Raw genomic sequence first — 21,126 nt, forward strand, 5'->3', positions numbered from 1 at the left:
GGCCTGAATAGCTGTTTCCTAGAAAAAACATACGTGGAACTGATTTGGAATGAACTTACAGCAGGGAGCCAAGATAAGCTAACCTAGAGCCTGAAATAGAGTCCAGGTTAGCCAAACTATGTACCTATAGACCCATAGTGTAAGAATAAATGACTCTTACTTTTAGTGTACACACACACACACACACACACACACACACACACACACACACACACACACATTGTAATTTCAGGCCACTGATATAGACATGATATGCACTGAAATTTTCTGGATGTGCAGAAGAAGAAAACTATTGTTTTTTTTCTTCCTGAGTTATTCAGTAGAGAAAATCACAAATGAAGTTTCCAGGATGAAGGCACATGAGGGACAGAATGATTGCTTTGTTTACTTGCTGGACCAGGGTGAGCTGCAGGGTGAAAGGTGGAGGAAATTCCTGCCAGGGAAAGTGTGCTTCTCCAGCCAGACTTGTAAGCTCTCTCCTAGAAGCCAAGCAAAGGCTGCTTGTTGCTGGAAATGGGCTAAGGAACAAAGGGCTAAAGCAATGGCTCTCTTGGCTCTCCACCCTGCAGCCTTACAAGTGAAATTAGTGAATTGCTAAACGTAGCTGTCATGTTACTAATCAACCTCATTTCACTTCATAGCCCCATAGAGAGCCACATTCAGCTACATAGGGCTTAGGCATTATTAGAAATACTGGTATATTTTGCTCATGAAGTAAGCTGTAGATTAAAATCACTGGAACAAAGGATTAAAAGTGAAGTTGCTCAAGGCAGTTTTTGTCTTAGTCTAGATCGTTGCCCGATGAAGGAATTACCACAGCAATATATTGTTCAGTTTCGCAGGTGGGATTTACTGTAATAGTTAATGAAACACATGTGAAGCTTATCATGAAACACGCTGGTGTGGCGTGTCTGATACCCGAAGGATATTGGTACCAGTACTGAATCTCTGTTCCATCATGACAAAGTTGCCGATAGGAAGAGGTTTATTTCAAGAGAGACAATTTCGTGGAGTAGATAGCAGGACTGGTGATTTAACAGGACTTGCCTAGACATGCCCAGTTATTCCAAGTTTAAGCTGTAGATTTCTGCATGGTACTAGTTCCCTTTTATTTATTTTGAGTCCTTGAACTTCTGACACAGAAAACTGTATGTTGTTGGTAGGGATCCTTCTGCCTCTTCAGCTATGTAAATGACTCATCCCATGACTGAGTTGAAGTCTCAAAAATAACTTTATTAACCACATAAGGACTCTTTTTCTTTTTCTTTTACAGTCATATATTAAATGACTGTAAGTACGACATATCAGTGCCATACAGCCATTTGTGAGGGGGGTGGTGAGAGTGGATCAAATGGCAGTTATTAGATAAACAGAAATCAGGGTCATTGAGATAGCTCAACAAGCATTGACATTAGCTGTGCAAGCCTAGAGACCTGGTTTCAATTCCTAGGAACTACAAAACAGGCAAAGGAGAGAACTGTCCTTGGCCTTCATGCCATGTCATGTGCCACATGCAGGACACATACAATAGTAATAAATAAACTTTATCTTTAGAAATGAAAGAAACAAGAAACATACCTTATTGCCTGTCTTCTGTTCAAGTTATGAAACCTCACCATGATCAAGTATTTGCATATTGAAGCAATTAACTCCCCTAAATTGGAACTCAAAATGTTGTGCATACAATTAAGGGCTATAATACTACATCCTTGTATACAAGAAATAATCACAAGCTTCCTAGAAACCACAGACTTGCCCTTGGGTTCTGAAGCTCGGAAGCCTAATGGAGACCTAAAATCAAGGTGCTGAGGGGCTGCATGGCTCTTGGAGTCCGGGGAAGAAGGTCTCCTTTCATTTTCCAGCTCCCAAGGCTGCCCACAATTTTACTGAGTGACTCTCTTCCATCTTTGAAGTCAGCAACAGCCAGTTGCTGCATCACTTGGACACCAACTCTTCCACCTTCCTCTTTAGCACTCAGTAACTCTGAGGTCTCATTGGCTCTACCTTATAAACTGGGATATTTTCCCATTTTGAGAACTGATTTAGAACTTCTATCTGGTGTTTCACAAATAGTTCTTAGGTTCACTTATAGCTAAAGGTAACTTGAAAATAAGATGGTCTCCAGTAAATGACTTGTAAAAAACAAACAGAAATAGTGATTAGAGCAACTCTATGTGACAACTTTCTTTTTTTTTTTGTTTTAGTCTTTGTTTGTTTTAAAGCTATGTCTCAGTTTTCTAGAATCCTAGGTTTTAGCTCAGCAAACAGCCATGCTTTCAAGTAGTCATCCTGATTCCTATGTATCCAGTTCTCTCTTTCCCTTTGTTTTTTCTTTCTTTCGTTTTAGCAATGATGGATGTGTTCAGGTGGGTGTGTGCATGTGCATACAAGGAGACCAGAGGGCAATGTGAGGTGTTTTCCTCATTGATCTCCACCTTATTATCTAAGACAGGGTCTCTCACTTATCCTGGATTCTATTGATGTGCTAAGCTGGCCAGCCAGCTCCAGGGGTCCACTTGTGTCTGCTCCACCAGTGCTGGAGCTATAGACAAGCACCCCCATGGCTGGCTTTTGTGGAAGTCCCAGGGATCTAAACTCAGATCCTCATGTACATGGAGCAAGCACCAGCTGAACTATCTCTCTAGTGCCTCCATCACTTTCTCCATTCTTTCCCCTTTCCTTCAATGCATCTGAATTTCTAATAATCCCAGCTCCATCTTTTTCTAGCTATTTCTAGAGTAAGTCATCACTGACATCCATACCTATTTCCTGATCTTACCTCCTATCTTGCCCCTGATTCCATGGTCATATTTTCTAGAAGAGGAGAAGGAGGGAGGAGGAGAAGAGGGGGAGGGGAGAGGAAAGATGCTGTTTGATTGATTCTATTTTCACTAGAACAGAGTTTACCAACAACTCTAACATGGCTAACCATTTCCTCTACAACGTGACTGTTGGGTTTCAGATTCATCTCACAATACTCCACATGCTCTGCATGGCTTCAGGGATTGACCTAACAGGGGAGATGGGAATTAAGAAAGGATAGATATAGTGAAATGCAATAAATGTAATAGAGTTCTATCTAGCTCACAGTTCTGGAGGCTAGGTAGTTCAAATGTATCTTTGCTTGTCAAGGGCAGTCTTACTGTATTATAACAAAGCAGAAGACATGGAATGGTGATCCAGAGTAAGAATCCTAGATTGGTCTCTCTTCCTCCTCATAAATCCATTAATGCCTTTATAGGGGTCCTCCCATCATAATCTTGTGTAATTATTTACCCCAAGACTCCATTTCCTCATATCATCAACATATGAATCCAGGGATTAACTTTCAACCACTTAAACTTTCATAGCATACATTCTGTCACAACCTTGAGAAGTTCTGACTTTCTATAGGCTCCTTGTTTTCACAGTGTTCTCTTTGAAAGAACAAGTGAGTTCTTTTGGAATGCCTCAAACCTCTTCCTTCCTCCTCCCCTTCTTGTATTGGCAAATTACCACTCTTTTGTATTGGTCTGGACTTTTTTTTAGAGGAATAGAACCGATAGCATGAATATATAGGATTTATTAGAGTGGCTTACAGGCTGTGGCCCAGTTCATATACCAACAGCTGTCTCCCAATAGAAAAGCTAAAAAAACTTAGTTGTCTAGTCTCTGAAACTGGCTGTCTCAGCTGGTCTTCAGTCTACACTGGAACCCTGAAGAAGCAGACTTTAATGCCAGTGGAGTGCCTCAGCAGCAGGATAGATGAACTTGCCATGGAGAATGAGGGCAAGTAGGCAAAAAGCAAAAACTTCTTCTTTTGTGTTCTTTTTATATAGGTTACTACCTGGAGGTATGGCCCAGATTTAGGCTTGGTCTTTTGATCTCAAGTGATTCAGTTAAGAAAATCCTTCATGGGCATGCTCATTTGTTTGGGTTTTAATTGATTCCAGATTCAAGTCAACAACCAAAATTAGCCATCACGTCCCTCAAACCTCAGGTAACTTTTATTTTTATCTTTATAATTGTATTTATTAACAATGTGCATGTATGATGATGATGATAATGATGGTGGTGGTAGTGTGTGTGTGTGTGTGTGTGTGTGTGTGTGTGTGTGTGTGTGTGTGTATACCCGTTAGTTTTGTCAACTTGACACAAAATAGAGTCACATGGGATGAGGGAACCACAACTGAGGAATTATCTCAATCATATTGGCCTGTGGACAGGTCTATGGGGCATTTTCTGGAATTATGACTCATAAAAAGGGCCCAGCTCACTGTAAGTGGTGTCACCCCTGAGCATGTGTTGTGTAAGAAAGTTGAGGAAGCCAGTAAGCAGTGTGCCTCCGTGGCTTCAAGCTCCTGCTTGACTTCCTTTCCTGATGGACTCTAACCTGTAAGATAAAAAAAGACACCCCCCATTTCTCTGCAATTTTCTTTTGGTCAGTGTTTTATTAAAGCAATAAAGAAAAGAAAAGAAAAGAAAAGAAAAGAAAAGAAAAGAAAAGAAAAAGCAACTAAGACAGCATGTATGAGTACAAAGACAGTCATGCCAAAGGGTGTGCAAGGAGTTCAGAGGAAAGCTTTTGGGAGTCAGTTCTCTTTTTCCACCCTGAGATTTGGGGTTTGTTGTGTGACATTTTGATCACATTCTGACACTCCTAAGACTGACAATAAAGTTTGCTTTGAATCAGAGGGTGGAGCTAGCTACTAGTTAACCATAGAGATTTTGGAGGACTGAGGACAAATAGAGAGACACAGGAAAGAGTAGGGCAGAGCTTAGAGAGTGTCTTGGCCCTTTTGGATCAAGAAAGGAAGGAGTGAGAGAGAGAGAGAAAGAGAGAAGGAGAGATAGATAGATAGATAGATAGATAGATAGATAGATAGATAGAGGACATCACTGGTTGCTTCTCTATCACTTCTCTGATCATTCAGATTCTTACCCTGGTATCTGACTCCTGAGTTTTTATTGATAGAGAATAATTAGATAAACTCTTCAGGGCTTCAAGACCATTCAGGTTGTCAGGCTTGACTGACAAGCATTACCTGCTGAGCTATCTTTCCAGCCCTAGGTACCTCTTAGGCAGCACTTAGTCTACTTAGTCTAGATCTTTCCTCAGATTTCCCTCAGCACCACAGCACCCTGAATTTCTTCTGCTAACACACTTTAACCTTGCTCACATCTTCTTTGATTAGTGTAAGCTCCATAGGAAAGGGCATGGTGTCTTAACCAGTTTTGTTTGATATCCAGCAAATTATATATACTATAAAGAAGGAGGCAAGCTATTTGCTATTTTTTCAGGAGACTTAAAGCCATAGAATCAAGAAATCAAGCCTTGTGTTAAACTTGAATCCTCAGTTCAGCCCTCTAAGTACCCCTGGTGTTTGTGGAAAAGGGAACTTTCTGATATCTTCTCACGATTATCTAAATGTATCTAAAGACAATTAGAAACCTGGAGAAGTTTCTCCAGTAAATTAGAACATGAAGACCATTGTACTCACTGGCCAGTGAGTCAGCACTTTCAAGCACTTCCCTGAGGACTATGAGTTAGTTAAAGACCCAGCTATAATGGTTCCCAGCACTACTCATGGTGACTCAGACGAGAAGGCAGGAGGGCTTGTGTTTACTCATGTAAAGGTGGGATGACAGCATCATTTCATTCAATAGGTATTTAAGAACAATTCAGAGCCTAAGTAGCAACGTCAACAGCAATAGCAAAGCCCTCGGTGTTTGCATGGATGAGCTGGAAACCCTGCTTTCATAGCTCAGGTTTTAGTGGACCTGTCATATTTGCAGCAAGTCCCCTGATTTACTGTTTGGTACCATATTCTCTTTTCCCAGGGATGCTCTAGCCCAGCATGAAACAGCGTTGGATATAGAAAAAAGTGAGCAATATTTCGAAATACAAATTTAGGGCACAGATAAGAGGCACGTCTACAAGTACTGACTAATCACTGCTCTGGGAACAGCTGCTAAGAACATTGGCTATACACTAAGGAAGGATTTGTAGCTCACATCAAAGAATGCTGTAATTCCATTTTATTTTTGTCAAATATTTGTATGAGTGGAAAAACCTTAAAACAATTCAAAGGATTCATCCAAAAAATTTCTGGTTGTCTGGAAGAAATTAGAGTCTAATCAGTTATTATGATTATCAATCTTTATTGCCAACAAGACTAGATTTGGAGTCACCTGGGAGACACACCTCTAGGTGTGTTCTTTGAGGGAGTCTCCAGACAGGATCAACTGAGGAGGGGAGAACCAACTTAAATATGGGTGGCGCCATCCCATGGGCTGGGGAAGCAGACTAAGAGAAACAAGGAGAAAGTGAGCTTCACTTCCTGTTTCCTGCCTCAGACACCATTTGAGCAGCCGCTTCGTGGCTGTGATGTGGCATCTTGAACAACCCTTGTCAACACACTTGCCCTGCCAAAACAGATGCCTCTCAAACTGGGAGCTGAAATAAACCTTTCCTCAGGTTGTTTTTGTCAGGAATTTTGTCCCAGCAACAAGAAAAGTAGCTAATGTTGCTATCACAGTACTAGCACATGTAGATATTTCTGGAGCTTGAAGTTGATGAGCTGTTCAGTTGTCTGTTAGTTATTAGCATTTAAATCAATAGGTGTTTGTGTGTTTCACATTGATGGAAAGGCTGTCATCCAGCTTTACCACCCTAGGGTATAAACAAGTTATTTTCAGAGTTGGAGACTGCACGACTGAATCCTTTGATAAATGGGTGCACTTGTTGGCTTGTTAGATTCAGGACATAAGGCTATGGGTAAAAGGCGAGAGGAGCAGGTTACCTGAATGTTCAAATGTGCTTTTCTAAGATGAGCTCCCTATCACTTGGTTCTAAACTCTCTATCTCCTTGGTGCTAAAGCTGAGAATGGTGGCTTGAATGACAAGGTCTCTCACAGGCTCAAATACTTGAATACTTCATCCCAAATTGGTAGCATTATTAGGGAAGGCAGGACCCAACTCCCCCCTCCCCAGTGTCTAGACTGAGCGAGGTATCTCTCCTTAGGAAATGGGCTCCTAAAAGCCATTTCATGCACTAGGGATAGATCTTGGTCCCACTGACAGTGGCCCCACAAACTACCCAAGCCATCTACTGTCACCTGTATTCAGGGGGTCTAGTTTGGTCCTATGCAGGTTCTCCACCTGTCAGTCTGGATGGAGTCAGTGAGCTCCTACTTGGGTCAGCTGTTGGGTTTCTCCATCTATGGTCGTGATCCCTTTGCTCATATTACCACTCCTTCCTCTGGATTCCAGGCGTTTGGCCCAGTGGTTAGTTGTGATCTTTGCATGTGCTTCCACCAGTTACTGAATAAAAGTTCTATGCTGACAATTACAGTAGTCCTCAATCTGACTACAGGGGAAGGCCAGTTCAGGCACCCTCTCCACTATTGCTTAGTTCTTTTTGTTTTTGTTTTTTTTTTTTAAATCTGGGGTTATCCTTGTGTATTCCTGGGAAATTCCCTAGTGCCAAATTTCTTGATAATCTCATAATGGCTCCCTCTAGCAAGATGTTTCCATCCTTGCTCTCCCTCTCTGTCCTTCCCCCAAGTCTACCATCCCATTCCCTATGTTCTTCTCCCCACTCCTCTTCTCTCCTCCTCATTCCCCTCCCATTCTCTACCTCCCTTCAATGTTCCCAATTTACTCTGGAGTTCTTGTATATTTCTCCTTTCTAAGCAGATCCATGTATGTCTCTTTTAGGGTCCTCTTTGTTACCTAGCCTCTCTGGGGTTGTGAACTGTAGGCTGGTTATCCTTTGCTTTATGGCTAATATCCACTTAAGAGTGAATACATATCATATTTGAACAGACACTATTTTTGCTGGATTAAAAGTTTGTCAGTCAAGGGGCATTCTAGGCAAACAGCACAAAAAATTATAACATGCAAAGGTATGGAAAAAGAAAGAGGAAATGGTTATACCTAGAAAATACCAAGATGTTCTATAGCTGCAGTGTGTGTGTGTGTGTGTGTGTGTGTGTGTGTGTGTGTGTGTGTGTGTGTGTGTGTATGTGTGTGTCTGTGTGAATCTGTGTGTCTCTTTGTGTGTGGGCATGTGTACACATATGTATCAGTGGATCAGTGGATCAGATCTGCTTGATAATACATCTTGGGACTAAATTTTGATGGGAAGTGTTTACTTTACCAAAAATGTTTATCCTGCTTTTTAGATGAACAATGTTAATAGTCTCACAGCCAACTCTTTCTCCATGGTCAGATTCCAGTCACAACAATAGCCTGCTTACAATGCCATCTCTCTGGCTTAGTTCCCACCCCATCTCCTTTTCTGGACAACTGCATTTTCAGACATTAATATGAACCAGTGGCTGAAAAAAATTCCCTCTGTCAACCTGTTTATCTTGTTAGTGACATGAATAATCAAATTCAATTGGATTAAACAAGCTGTAACACACTGTCAAAAGCCATTAGCAGTATAAGAGCCTCAAGCCATGAAGACCTCTTTCTGTGTATCTTAGAGTTTTTCTCATGAAAGGAGAAGTTCAAAATAAAGGAAACATTATGTTTCATTTACAAGCCCAGAGTCCTTCGGGGTCAGGGTCAGCTTATTAACTCTATGGTTTAATGATTTTCTCCTCCTCTTGGAATTCAGGAGCAACACTCTCTACTTGGCAATCTTTCAAGTACAATGGTTTCTTGTTGAGATTAAAATGCTGATGTATCATACAGTGCATACGTTATCTATATTTTTTGAAGTGAACAAATGAGGAACTATAATTAAATCTAATAAGGGAATCAACATAGGATACTCCCTTCTGCCATTTGAGAGATGTTTTGCCTACTTCCTGGAAACTTTGCTATATTTTTTCCAGGCTCAATGGTATCACACACCTGCCAGTTTCCTGCAGTTTTTTTCCCCTGTAAGAATGGTTGTGCATCGTAATTAACAGGGTGCTAATGACTCATGGGGTTGTTAGGAGTAGAAATCATTGAGAGAGCTAAACAAAATGAACAAACAGAAATCCCCCCTCCTCCAACAAAACATCTGAAAATGAGACACACGTGGACTTGAACCTAAACAATCCTATGCTCTGTTCTTCTGACAGTTTTCCTCTAAGGAAAGAAATTGCAGTCTGAAGAGATATATGATACCTCCTATTTAATAACTTCTAGAACGCCAAGAAAATAAACGTTATTTATCCTGCCTGGTGTATTTTCCGTATGTGAACTGTCCTTGCTGAAATGATCAGCCAAGCTGGGTGTACAAGATACAGAAGCCCACACTACCACTTTGCTTTCTTCTTTGCATATGGTTATCTCAGTCACATGATAGCGATGGATGAAAGTGAGTGGAATGAAAACGAGGAAGGGAAAAGATTTAGTGCTTCCTATTCATCCATTGTCACAAAAGGCCAGAGGGCCATGGTGTGACATCATAGGCAGGCCAGGTGCTCTTATGCGCTGAAGCTTCAGATGGCTCTCAGTGAAGTTGAGAGAGGAGGAGTTGAGCTCTAGTTTATCTATCTATCTATCTATCTATCTATCTATCTATCTATCTATCTATCTATCTATCTATCTATTTGTGAGCTCTAGTTTTAAGGGAATCACCTTACAGTTAAGATTAGCTGAATCCTTTAAGTTCAGTCTTGACCTATATTGAAAAACTATACACGTTCTTCAATGGCTAGCTTGGAGGATTGAGTTTGCCAGGAGCATGGCCAAAGGTCCTCAAACATTGCTCATGTTTTACCTAGGAGACAACACCATAGCACTTTCAACTTTGAAGTACAAGGGAAATAGGAGGCTGGTAATGTAGGTTACATTATGGAAGCAACCCAGAATGGCCGGCTCGGTTTATCTTCTCTGCCCTACTTGGAATTGAAATCTTATCTATGATGATCAGCTGGGAGTCCCTCAGACCTGGTTTCCCTACTTAATATTCAGAGATGTTTCTTATCTGTGGACTTATGAACAAAATCAAGGTCTAATTGAAATTGAAGGTACACATTGGAATGAAAACTGAGTTCCCACTATCTTAAGCACAAAGATTTACAAATATCAAGTAAAAATTTGTAGAATTTCCCCCAAATTTTTATCCTTCCTTTTCAGTAGTTACATACATACGTCTTATTTAATAGTATTTGGCTTGGTAATGTTTTATTTTCTCTTCTTTTAAAAATCCATGTCCCACAGATTTTTATCTATATGACCCTTACTGTCACTAACTGACCTTCACTAAGATGGTCAATTATTTGTATGTTGGTGTTAGTAATGACAAAAATCTTCTTTGGTCATTGAAGGATTTTATTATGGTCTTTATGAAGTTCACTGAAAGAAGGTGATAGTCCTTCACTTTATTGGTTCCTGGTACCATCTGGAATGATTTGTCTTGGTCACTCAGGTACCTCATGACTGTTATGTCTTTTCATTGTAGAACCAGGGGACATTGTTAATTTCATCTCTCAGTGGAAGGGGGAGTAACTGAGTTTGAGTTGAATGGATTGTCCACCTGGTAGAAACATGAATGTCAAGACATTACCTGTATAAACACAAACAAGCTTCCTCCTTGGCTATTGTTGAGCCTCTGAGGATATGATTAGTGTGTTATCTCACCAAGCCACAAATTATTTTACAATACATACTAAAATACTTTCCAAGTGTTTTAAAAATATGAGTAATAGTTTAATAGCCACTTTATAGTAGTTCAAGAAGAAACAACATGCATAACCAAACAATATTCAAAATTTTATTGAATTTCTATAGTGTGCCTGTTGGCATGATTATCCCCTATTAGTAATTTGCTATCTGCTGTCATCTATGATATAGAGTGACTTTCATAGAATTAAAAACATACTTTAAACTACTTACTGTTCATATTCTAGCAGAAAAATATGACATAATAAAGAAGTCTGTGAACATCCCTAGAACTGTTGATACTTTGAAAATATATTGTGATCAGCAGTGTGTGTGTGTGTGTGTGTGTGTGTGTGTGTGTGTGTGTGTGTGTGTGCATTGACCAGCAGGGTCTTTAGGTCCATAGCTTTACTAAATTTGATAAGTTCTTTCTGATTCAAGGCTCCTAACCTCCCTTTTCTTAGAACATTTACTTTAGAACATATGTAACTGTACATTCCTTCTTTGCATCTTCGATGTGTAAATCTTTTTGTTTTAAACCCTCTTTCTAGTTTTACAGCTCAAGATGACCTTTCATAAGAACCTGGGCATCTTTTGAAATGAAATCATGCAGGAGGATAGCACTCCCTCCCTCCTCTCTGGGAAGTAGGAGGTGAACTTCAATGTGCAGCAGTTTGAAGCACAGATGACCTAATCACAGAGAAAAATATTTGCAAACTCTGTGCTTTAGCCTCCCCAGAAACACCCTCTGGAACTCTTCCAATTGCTCTGCCCAGCTCCCAAAGAATAATCTGTCCTTTGTTTCAATACATTTTGAGTTGGGTTGAACTCTGGCCTGTGTCTCATATGGTAGTAGTTTCAAATGAAGTTTTCCGTGATGATTTCGTTTTCTATAGCTAATAAGTTTCTATAGCTAATAAGTTTACGCTAATAATATATTCACCAACTTTCATATAGTTTCCATAAAACTTTTCATTGACAGCCAGTTACAGAACAAATATTTAAATGCTTCTTCATGTTTGCCTTTAAAAGGTTCATGTATATGCTGTGGGGTGCTCATTGTGTGAGGTTGCACACTGCTACATTACTTAGTGACTTTTAATTCTGGTATTGCTTTCTTATCCTACCTTCCTGCTATATTACTTATTTTGGAGTAGTTATCACTACCAGGCATCTCCTATCTTTAATCTGTTTGTTGTTATGTGTCTTCTCTGCATAGAACAAAAGTCTACCAGATCAAGACTTTTTATGAGATTTCTTCACTGCTGTCTTCAGCGGCTATTTCATAGAATATCTGTTCAATGACTGTTGAACAAAACAAAGATTAGTAATTAACATTTTGCTATTGTTATTATTAGCATTAGGGTGTGCTTTATTGATTTAATTAGAACTTCAAAAAGCTGACCTAGGTCTGAGTCAGAAAGCTATAGACTGCTTCACAATGAGTAGTCCCAAGAATTATTATATATAATTATGATCTAATATGTGGTGAGGAAAATATATATGAATTGCTGGAATATTGCTGAGGATGTCATTAACATTGTTGTGCAAACCAGTGCAGAAATTTATCTCTGCTTAGTTTCAGTGCCATCTAGACAATTGGCTCCTTTTCAACTTGTGGATCCTGGAAACCCAGCAGTGGGCGGGGCTTCCTCCATCTTGTTGGTGGCCATAGATCTTAAAACAAAATGTGATTTACCATGAGGGTGCATAGCTTTATTCTGTGTACTCATCTTGGCCTTAGCTCTGTTTTACTTTGCAGTTTCCCCGATTTACTTTATTTTTGTTGGTTGCTTTAAGTTGATGTCTTATTATATTTCAGTACCTTCAAAGACTCCATAATTTATTGTTGATGTAAAAACTGATATAAAATTTAATAGATAAACAAAGTAAACTGTTAATAATATCATTTTACAGAGATAGGGTTGGCCATGGAATATTTAGAAATGCTTTCTCCTTCTTTCTTTCTTTCTTTCTTTCTTTCTTTCTTTCTTTCTTTCTTTCTTTCTCTCTCCCTCAACTTTCATTGATTCTCTGTGAATTTTATATCATTCTTCCTGATTCCACTTATCTCCCTGTCCCTTGCTTCTGCCCTCTGGCTCACTTCTGCCCTCTGGCCCACTGAGTCATACACTTTACCCTTTAGTCCATTCATCTTTACTTGGAGTGTTCATTACCAGGAGTCTTTGGTCTGGTTTGAGGCCCCTGGCTTCTGCTACACCACCAATAGTGGGCTCTCACTGGGGCTCCCCATGGATATCCTGTTGTTGCCCTATGTCCTGGATATCCTGCAGTTTGGATCTGTAGGTTCGTCCCTTCTCATGCCCCAACAGTTCATAGAGGAGGTCAATATTGAGGTAGGTCAACTCTTAGCCCTGGTTCTGGTTCTGGGTGGTGTCTGGGTTGTTCAGCCCACCAACTTTCCCTCATAGTCACTACTCTGGTGAGTTCTCCAGCACTGCCTTGGCTAGCTAACCCAATGCAGCCTGCAGGAAGGGGCAGGGCCAGTTCTGTTCTCAGGTCCCCAGATCTATCCTACTCACACTTACCACCAGAGCCAGTTCTACTGTTTTTCCCAGGAGAGGTGCAGCCCCCCCCTCTTCCAACTGCTTCAAGGGGCCTGTGAGGAGAGAAATCAGCTTTCCTGCTTTCATGTCCCCATGGTTGGCTCACCTGCCACCCACCCAACAACAAGTTCAGCTCTAGTGTGCTGTCCAGGTGAGGTGTAGGGCCTACTTTCCTGTGTGCTGCAGCTGGTAAGGGGCAGAGTTAGCCCCATCACTCTCATGACCCTGGGTCAGAATTGCTTTCTAAAAGCATTGTGTTAAGTTAAATGTCAGACACAGAAACATGAATGCCATATGTCCTCATTTCTATGTTTTGAAGCATAGGATTGAAGTTAGCTAGCACAATCTGTGAAATGTTCTGGGGAGGTAGGGATGGAGTGAAGAGGCCTACTGGGTACCAGGATATGGCAAAGAAAGAATAATTTCTAATGTTCTATAGCAGAGCAAGAAAACTATAGCTAGTAGAGAGGATTTTTGAGTGTTCTCTATAAGAAATGATAAATATCTTAGGTGATAGATATGCAATTATCTTGATTGCATTATAACATATACATTTGTGTGTCACACTGTATCCCATAAACAGATGCAATTCCTATGTATACATCCATTAAAATCTTCTGGAATAAATTATTTTTATAAATGTTTTGTTCAGCTATTCCAAAAGTTGCATGTTCATTTTTTAGCTGGGAAACCCGGAGCATGGAGTGGTCACATCATCTATCCAAATTTAAATGATGAGCTTAGGTGATGCTGTAGTGATTAGCATAGCTGTCTTCCAAATTTAAATAGCTAACTGAATTTAGAAGCCTGGTAGAATCTGTCTTCCAATTCTTCCTCCAAAGTTATCACCTCTGGCTGACCTTCCTTTACTTGTTTCAAAATTTCTAATTAGTTACACATTTATCATACTATATCTCATCAGTATGTCCTTGCCAGTGGAATTACACTATATATATGCATTAAACTTTGAGACAGACTTGATACTCAAACTTAACTGCAGAAATAAAGCGAGACAGACACACTCTGGAGTTAGGCTTTTTATGCTAAAATTCTAGACTTACCCATTTCTATTACTAGGACTTGTAAAACATGCCTAGCAGTGCCTCAGTTCTTCATGTATGAAAGAAATCGCAGTAGGTTATTCTGAGAATCTGGTAAGAGATGATATTTAGAGGCCCCAGGTTTGGGGGACATAGTCAGCAGTAATTGTTAAGTGTTCTGTTAGCTCAGATTCTAGGGAAATGAGCTCAAGACAGAGAAGATGCGCTAAAACCTAAAACTATCATTTATACATGTGAACCAGGGCAGCAGAGTAAAGGGGCAGGGGTGGAGGGAAAGCAAATGTGACAAACCATTTTGTTTGTTCATTCACTTCACCCTTTGACTTTTAATTAGCATAAATTATGCAAAATAATGGGTTTCATCATATTCTTTTACTACCTGAATTTGTTGCTCTCATCATAGTCACCTCTATTACCCTCTCTTAGCCACCCCTTTCCATTTCCACAAGCTTAATATTCTGCCGTGGTCCACACTATACTGTCATTTTTGAGGCTGGCTTATTTTGCTTACCTGAGGACATTTTACTGAAAATGACACAATTTCACTCTTTTTTATAGTTTGGTGAAACTCCATGCATAGATGCAACATGTTCTCCACCCATTCATCTGTTCAGAGGCAGCTAGGCTAATTTTATGGTGTGGCTATTGTGCATGCTGTAGTAATAAATGCTGGGGTCCAGTGCTTCTACAATAGGTTGACTTTGCTTTGTACATGAGCATAAGTGGCATGCCTGGATCATGTGGTACTTTTACATTTCATTTTCCCCCCATAGCCAGCTGAGCTAAGTCAGATCTCATGCCAGCAGCACTGTTTAAGGGTTCCTTTCCCCAAGCCTCTCTCTCACTCTTCTTTTCTATATGAGAGCCATTCTGACTGGCCAGAGATGAAGTCTTCATGGAGTTTGAAAAGTTCATTTGCTTGATGGTTAAAGTTACTGAACATTTAACATTTTTTAACATCATGCATTTATCACTTGGTTTTTTTCTTTTTTGCTTTCTTTTTGAGACAAAGACTTGTATTACTAGCTAGTCATGAACTCCAGTGCTCAAGCAATCCTCCCCCAAGTTAATTTAAAAACATTTAGAAACTATGACTAGTAAACATTTTATTTGCCTGAAAGTATAAATTATATACTAGTAATAACTGTCGTTTTGTAACTTTTCCCTGTTTCTTTTTTTCTCCCCACCTCCCCTAGGAATGAACCCAGGGCTTTGTTCTTGCTAGCCAATCTGCAAACCCCAGCTCTATTTTTGTATACCTACAGTGTGTGCCTTTACTGAGTTCCACAATAACTCTTTGCTCTTCTCGCTTATGTACTGATGAGCAAATCAAGGCTCAGAACCAAGAACAGTGCTAAGGATCTAAGGAAAGGTTTGGGGAATGAGTGAGAATGCAGAGAAAATCCTATTCCTCCATCAATCTGTGTCACCTCACATAGAGCAATGCTGTCCATGTCACAGCTGAATACATGCATTATTTTGTTTAATTCTCACAGCAGCCTCCCAAGGTAAGCACAGCTGTTAGCTTTGTGTACAGGAAAAAAATATCTGATGCCAAGTGAGTTTGTGTTACCCAGAAAGGCTAAACTTAACAGATGTAAGATTTGGTGTTTAGAACCAAAGCAAGCTGACTTCAGGGCTTATCACTATGTCATGTCGTTTCTGCTAGATTTAGACACAGTTAGCCCTGACATGTATCAGGTGAACCTACACAGATTCCCAATAAGAGCATGGGAACTATAGCTACATTAAAATCACCCATAAATATTGGAGGGTGACTTTTTGTCAGTTTTAAAACTTTCTCTCATTATAAGGCCATTTTCATGGGGGTATGCGGTGCACTTTGAGTTTTTTCCTCCTGTACTGCACTTTCTTCCCTCTTAGCACTTTCTCTCCCACTCGTCCTCTTCTTTTCCCTGGACTACTTTACTTCTGCTTTTATGTACACAAATGATTTAATGTAATTATATACAAATCTAGGACCCAGAAGTATGAGAAAACATGCATTTTGCTAAAGGACAAATGTTGTGGAATATTATTTTAAGATGTGTTGCATTTGTTTATGCTGTGAAACATTTGTTTAATGATGCGAAGATGTGTTGCATTTTTTTAAAGACTTTATTTATTTGTTATGTATACAACATTCTGCTTCCATGTACAACTGCACACCAGAAGAGGGCACCAGATCTTATAACTGATGGTTGTGAGCCACCATGTGGTTGCTGGGAATTGAACTCAGGACCTCTGGAAGGACAGTCAGTGCTCTTAACCGCTGAGCCATCTCTCCAGCCCCCGTGTTGCAATTTTTTATGTTACATTTTTTTTAACTCTGTGATGCTGTGTTACTTTGCCTGTCTAAGATACCTATTGGTCTAACAAAGAGCTGAGCGGCCAATAGCAAGGCAGCTTCTATTTACTGGCAGGCAGAGTAAATAGAAGGAGAAACATAAAAGAAAAAGGTGAAGGAGCAAGAGAAGAAGAACGAGGAAAGAAGGAGGAGGACATCAGGGGACAGCCACCCAACTACACAGCAAGACATGGAGTGAGTGTAATGAAAGGTATACAGAAATAGAGAAGGGCAAAAGATAGGCAGGATAATTTAAGGAAAGCTGGCTAGAAACAAGCCAAGCTAAGGCCAGACATTTATAAGTAATGATACTCCATGTGTGTATCTATTTGATAGCTGGGTGGAGTGCCCCCCCACCAAAAGAACAAAGAGTCAAAGAGTTAAAATATCTAACAGACATACCATACTTCCTTGAAAATTTATTTAACATTCATTATTTTTTTAGTGCATTTGTATGTCTGTATAAGCATGTGAGTGTCATGGTGTGCATGTTGATGATGATGATGGTGCTGTGTGTTTGTGTGTGTGTGTGTTTGTGTGTGTGGCTCATTTTTTTCATCATGTGTGTTCTGGGGAACCAACTAAGGTCACCAGGCTTGGCCTGAACATCAGGCATGACAACAAGAAACTTTACACACTAATCCATCTTTCAGGCCTCATATTGTACTTCTTAAGCCTTAGTGCCTACTTTGTGTTGATGTGGTTGGATTCTGTCAATCAATGTTACTTTCCTAGTAAACTTGTCTTCTACTTTTATAGACTTTCAAGCTCAATTGTGGTAAGCCCTAGAAACCCATTCCTGCTTTGATATGCTTTGAGACGTTCCAGGTGTTCAAACAAGAAATGTCTGGCTGGTCTTGACTTTCTATTGAAATGGAACAGGTCTGACACTTGCCTCTTTGGGAAGAGAGAGGAAAAAGCGTCAACACAAGCCCTGCTTCTTCACTGTTCTACCAAACACTGCCTCCATACCAAAAACTGTTCTCTCCAATTAGAATTCCTTTCCTTTACTATCTATCCAAATCCTCAAAACCCTCAAGGTCTGTGCAAACCCCAATTTTCTGTGAAACCCCCCAACCCTTTCCTTTGTACAAACATCATCCACATTTGAAACATGAGTGATTTATATGCTCTTAGAATAGCACTATTCTAAAATCTTCATTATTTATATTGTGTATGCTTAGTCTCTTCTACGTGGAATTTGTGCACCATAGTTCTTTGGCGTCAAGTAACACAGTTTGATCTTTGTCTAACATAAGTTTTGGCACACACAGGTGTCTGAACAGATTCTATCAGAGCTGGAATTTCCAGTCGAGGTGTCAGGAGCAATTTTGTAATCTACAAATCAGTGAGCAATTTTGTCTGCGACCCTGTCTATCTTATTGCTCAACAGTATCTTTAGCATCTAACATATGCCTAGCACATAGTAAGTTGCTGAGCCAACATTTTGGCCCATTTTTCTCACAAAGCTGACACAGAGACACAATGTACTCTCCTACCTGTGTAACATTATTGTGAGAGTGTTGTTGTTTAAAAAAAAAAAAACTCCAGTGCCATGCCAAAAAATTAGAAAGAGCATCTCAGTCAAAATTGAGAAGTGGTAACCTGCTCCGTTCAGCAGCTGTTCCGCTGGTGGACTCATGCATTTCTTCTTTCAGACTCTCCATAATTTAATTTGGCAGAAATCAAGATTCCCGAGACTTTTCTAACTTCATTCTTTATGGGCTCACATTACAACTAATGGTTAAATGGAATTCTTATAAATAACATCTTTATGTGAAGACCGAAGAGCAGCTCGATGAGCTAATGGGCCAGGTGCGCTGCACCTAACTCACATACCTCTCTGTCTGGCTGCACTTCAACCATTGCCTTTAAATTTAATGTGATTTGGCCAACCTTTCCACATACCTAGGGGATTCTTTTATTTTTCTGAGTACAAACACACCCCTTCACACTCACACACACTCACTCACTCACTCACTCACTCACTCACTCACTCACTCATTCATCTTTCCTATTTTGTTCCATATCACAGTGGATCTTAGTGATATTTCTTCTCCACCCAGGTTCTTCATGTATCCTTCAGTCATCTTGGTGGTATGAAGTTATCGAACAAACAGACCATGAGTCAGCCTGTAAAAAAAAAAAAAGACTATAACTTCTTTAAACCAGGATGATGGAAGGACCTTTTGGAAAGTAAGAACTGTAGAAATTCACCAGAAATCAGCTCACAGAAACTGTGGTGTTTTCATTACTATGATCAATAAAACATGGTTTTAAAACACTTAGGAAATTATCTGCATGGATGTATATAGTGACATCATTTACAGCAATCTAAAGGTGGAAATAAAAAAAATCTATCTACCAGTTGATCAATGGACAAGCTAATTGACACAATAAGGAGTGCTTTCCTCATAACTGTCACACCAATGATGAATCTTGAACTCAGGGTAAGTGCAGGAGACGGTCACATACTACTACATATTATATAATTCTATTAGTATGAAGTGTCAATGAAGGGATAATCTATGGAGGCAAGACAGCAGATGAGTGCCTGGATAATGTGATGATTGGTTGGTAAGAGTTAAAAGATACAGTGTGTTTCTAAGGTGATGAAATATTTTAAAAATTGACTTGCTAATTGTTGCATATTTGCAGGTATTATACTCACTAAGCTGGACACACTAAGAAGGTAAATTGTGTAGGGCAATAATTTGCTAAGGCTTCTATTACCAAGTACCACAAAATGTGAAGGTTAAACAACCAAAGTTTTGATTTTTTTGTAGTTCTGGAGTCTAGGATTCTGGGATAAAGGTTCTGGCAGAGTTGGTTCCTTCTGAGGGGTTCGAGGGAGGGATCTATCCAGGTCCCTATCCTGGCCTTGTAGAGGGCCACCTTTTGTCTATTTTCTCATATCCCCTCCCATATAAACATGTCTATGTCTAAATTTTCCTCTTTTAAGAAGACAGTGGTGAGAATTCTGATCAGTTTGAAAGGAAGAGGTCAACCATATAGTCAGTGAGGCAAGGGTGAGAGTCTGTGGAAGGGCAGAGGTAGGTATGCTAGTTAATGCAATGCCCACTACACTGAGGTGGGATGGCCTTCTATAGCTGCAAATATGTGTTGTTGCTTTTATTGGTTGATGAATAAAATTGCTTTGGCAGGGCAGAATATAACTAGGCAGGAAATCCGAGGGGAGATACAGGGAAAAAGAAGGCAGAGTTGAGGAATCCAGAAAATTGTCCATTTCCTTTAGATTTTCGAATTTTGTGGAGTACAGGTTTTCAAAGTATGACCTGATTATTCTCTGGATTTCCTCAGTGTCCATTGTTATATCCCCCTTTTCATTTCTGATTTTGTTAATTAGCATGCTCTCTCTGCCTTTTGGTTAGTTTGGATAGAGGTTTGTCTATTTTGTTGATCTTCTCAAAGAACCAACTCTTTGTTTCTTGATTCTTTGTAATGTTTTCCTAGTTTCTACTTTAGTGATTCCAGCTCTCAGTTTGATTATTTCCTAGTGTCTACTCCTCCTTGGTGAGTTTGCTTCTTTTTGCTCTAAAGCTTTCAGTTGTTCTGTCAATTCTCTAGTGTGACTTTTCTCCAGTTTCTTCATGTGGGCACTTAGTGCTATGAACTTTCCTCTTAGCACTGTTTTCAGAGTGTCCCATAAGTTTGGGTATGTTGTAAGTACATTCTCATTAAATTCTAGGAAGTCTTTAATTTCTTTTTTTATTTCTTCCTCAACCCAGGAATGGTACAATTGGGTGTTATTCAATTTCCACGAATTTGTAGGTTTTCTGCAATTTGTATTGCTGTTGCATTCTAGTTTTAAAGCATGGTGATCTGATAAGATACAGGGGGTTATTTCAATTCTTTTGTATCTGTGGAGGTTTGCTTTGTTGCCAAGTATGTGGTCAGTTTTAGAGAAGGTGCCATGTGGCTCTGAGAAGAAGGTTTATTCTTTTGTGTTTGGATGGAATGTTCTATAGATTTCTGTTCAATACATTTGGGTCATAACTTCTGTTAGATCCTTTGTTTTTTTGTTAAGTTTCTGGCTGGTGGTCCTCTATAGTGGTGAAAGTGGGGTGTTGAAGTCTCCTACTATAAGTGTGTGTGGTTTTATGTGTGGTTTGAGCTTTTGTAATGTTTCTTTTACAAATGTGGGTGCCTTCATATTTGGGGCATAGATGTTCAAGATTGTGACTTCATCTTGGTGGACTTCTCCTGTGATGAGTATGAAATGCCCTTCTTCATCTCCTTTGATTAATTTTAGTTTGAAGTCTAATTTGTTAGATATTAGGTTTGCTATACCAGCTTGTTTCTTGAGCCCATTTGATTGGAAAATCTTTTCCCAACCCCTTACTTTGAGGTAACACCTGTCTTTGAAGTTGAGGTATGTTTCTTATATACAGCAGAAGGATGGATTCTGTCTTCGTATCCATTCTGTTAGCCTGTATCTTTTTATGGGCAGGTTAAGACCATTGACTTTGAGGGATATTAATGTCCATTGATTGTTGGTTCTTGTTTGTTTTTGATTTATTGTTGGTGGTGTCATTGGGTGTG

The sequence above is a fragment of the Cricetulus griseus genome, chromosome 2 (genome assembly GCF_003668045.3).
Source record: "Cricetulus griseus strain 17A/GY chromosome 2, alternate assembly CriGri-PICRH-1.0, whole genome shotgun sequence".
Taxonomy (NCBI): domain Eukaryota; kingdom Metazoa; phylum Chordata; class Mammalia; order Rodentia; family Cricetidae; genus Cricetulus; species Cricetulus griseus.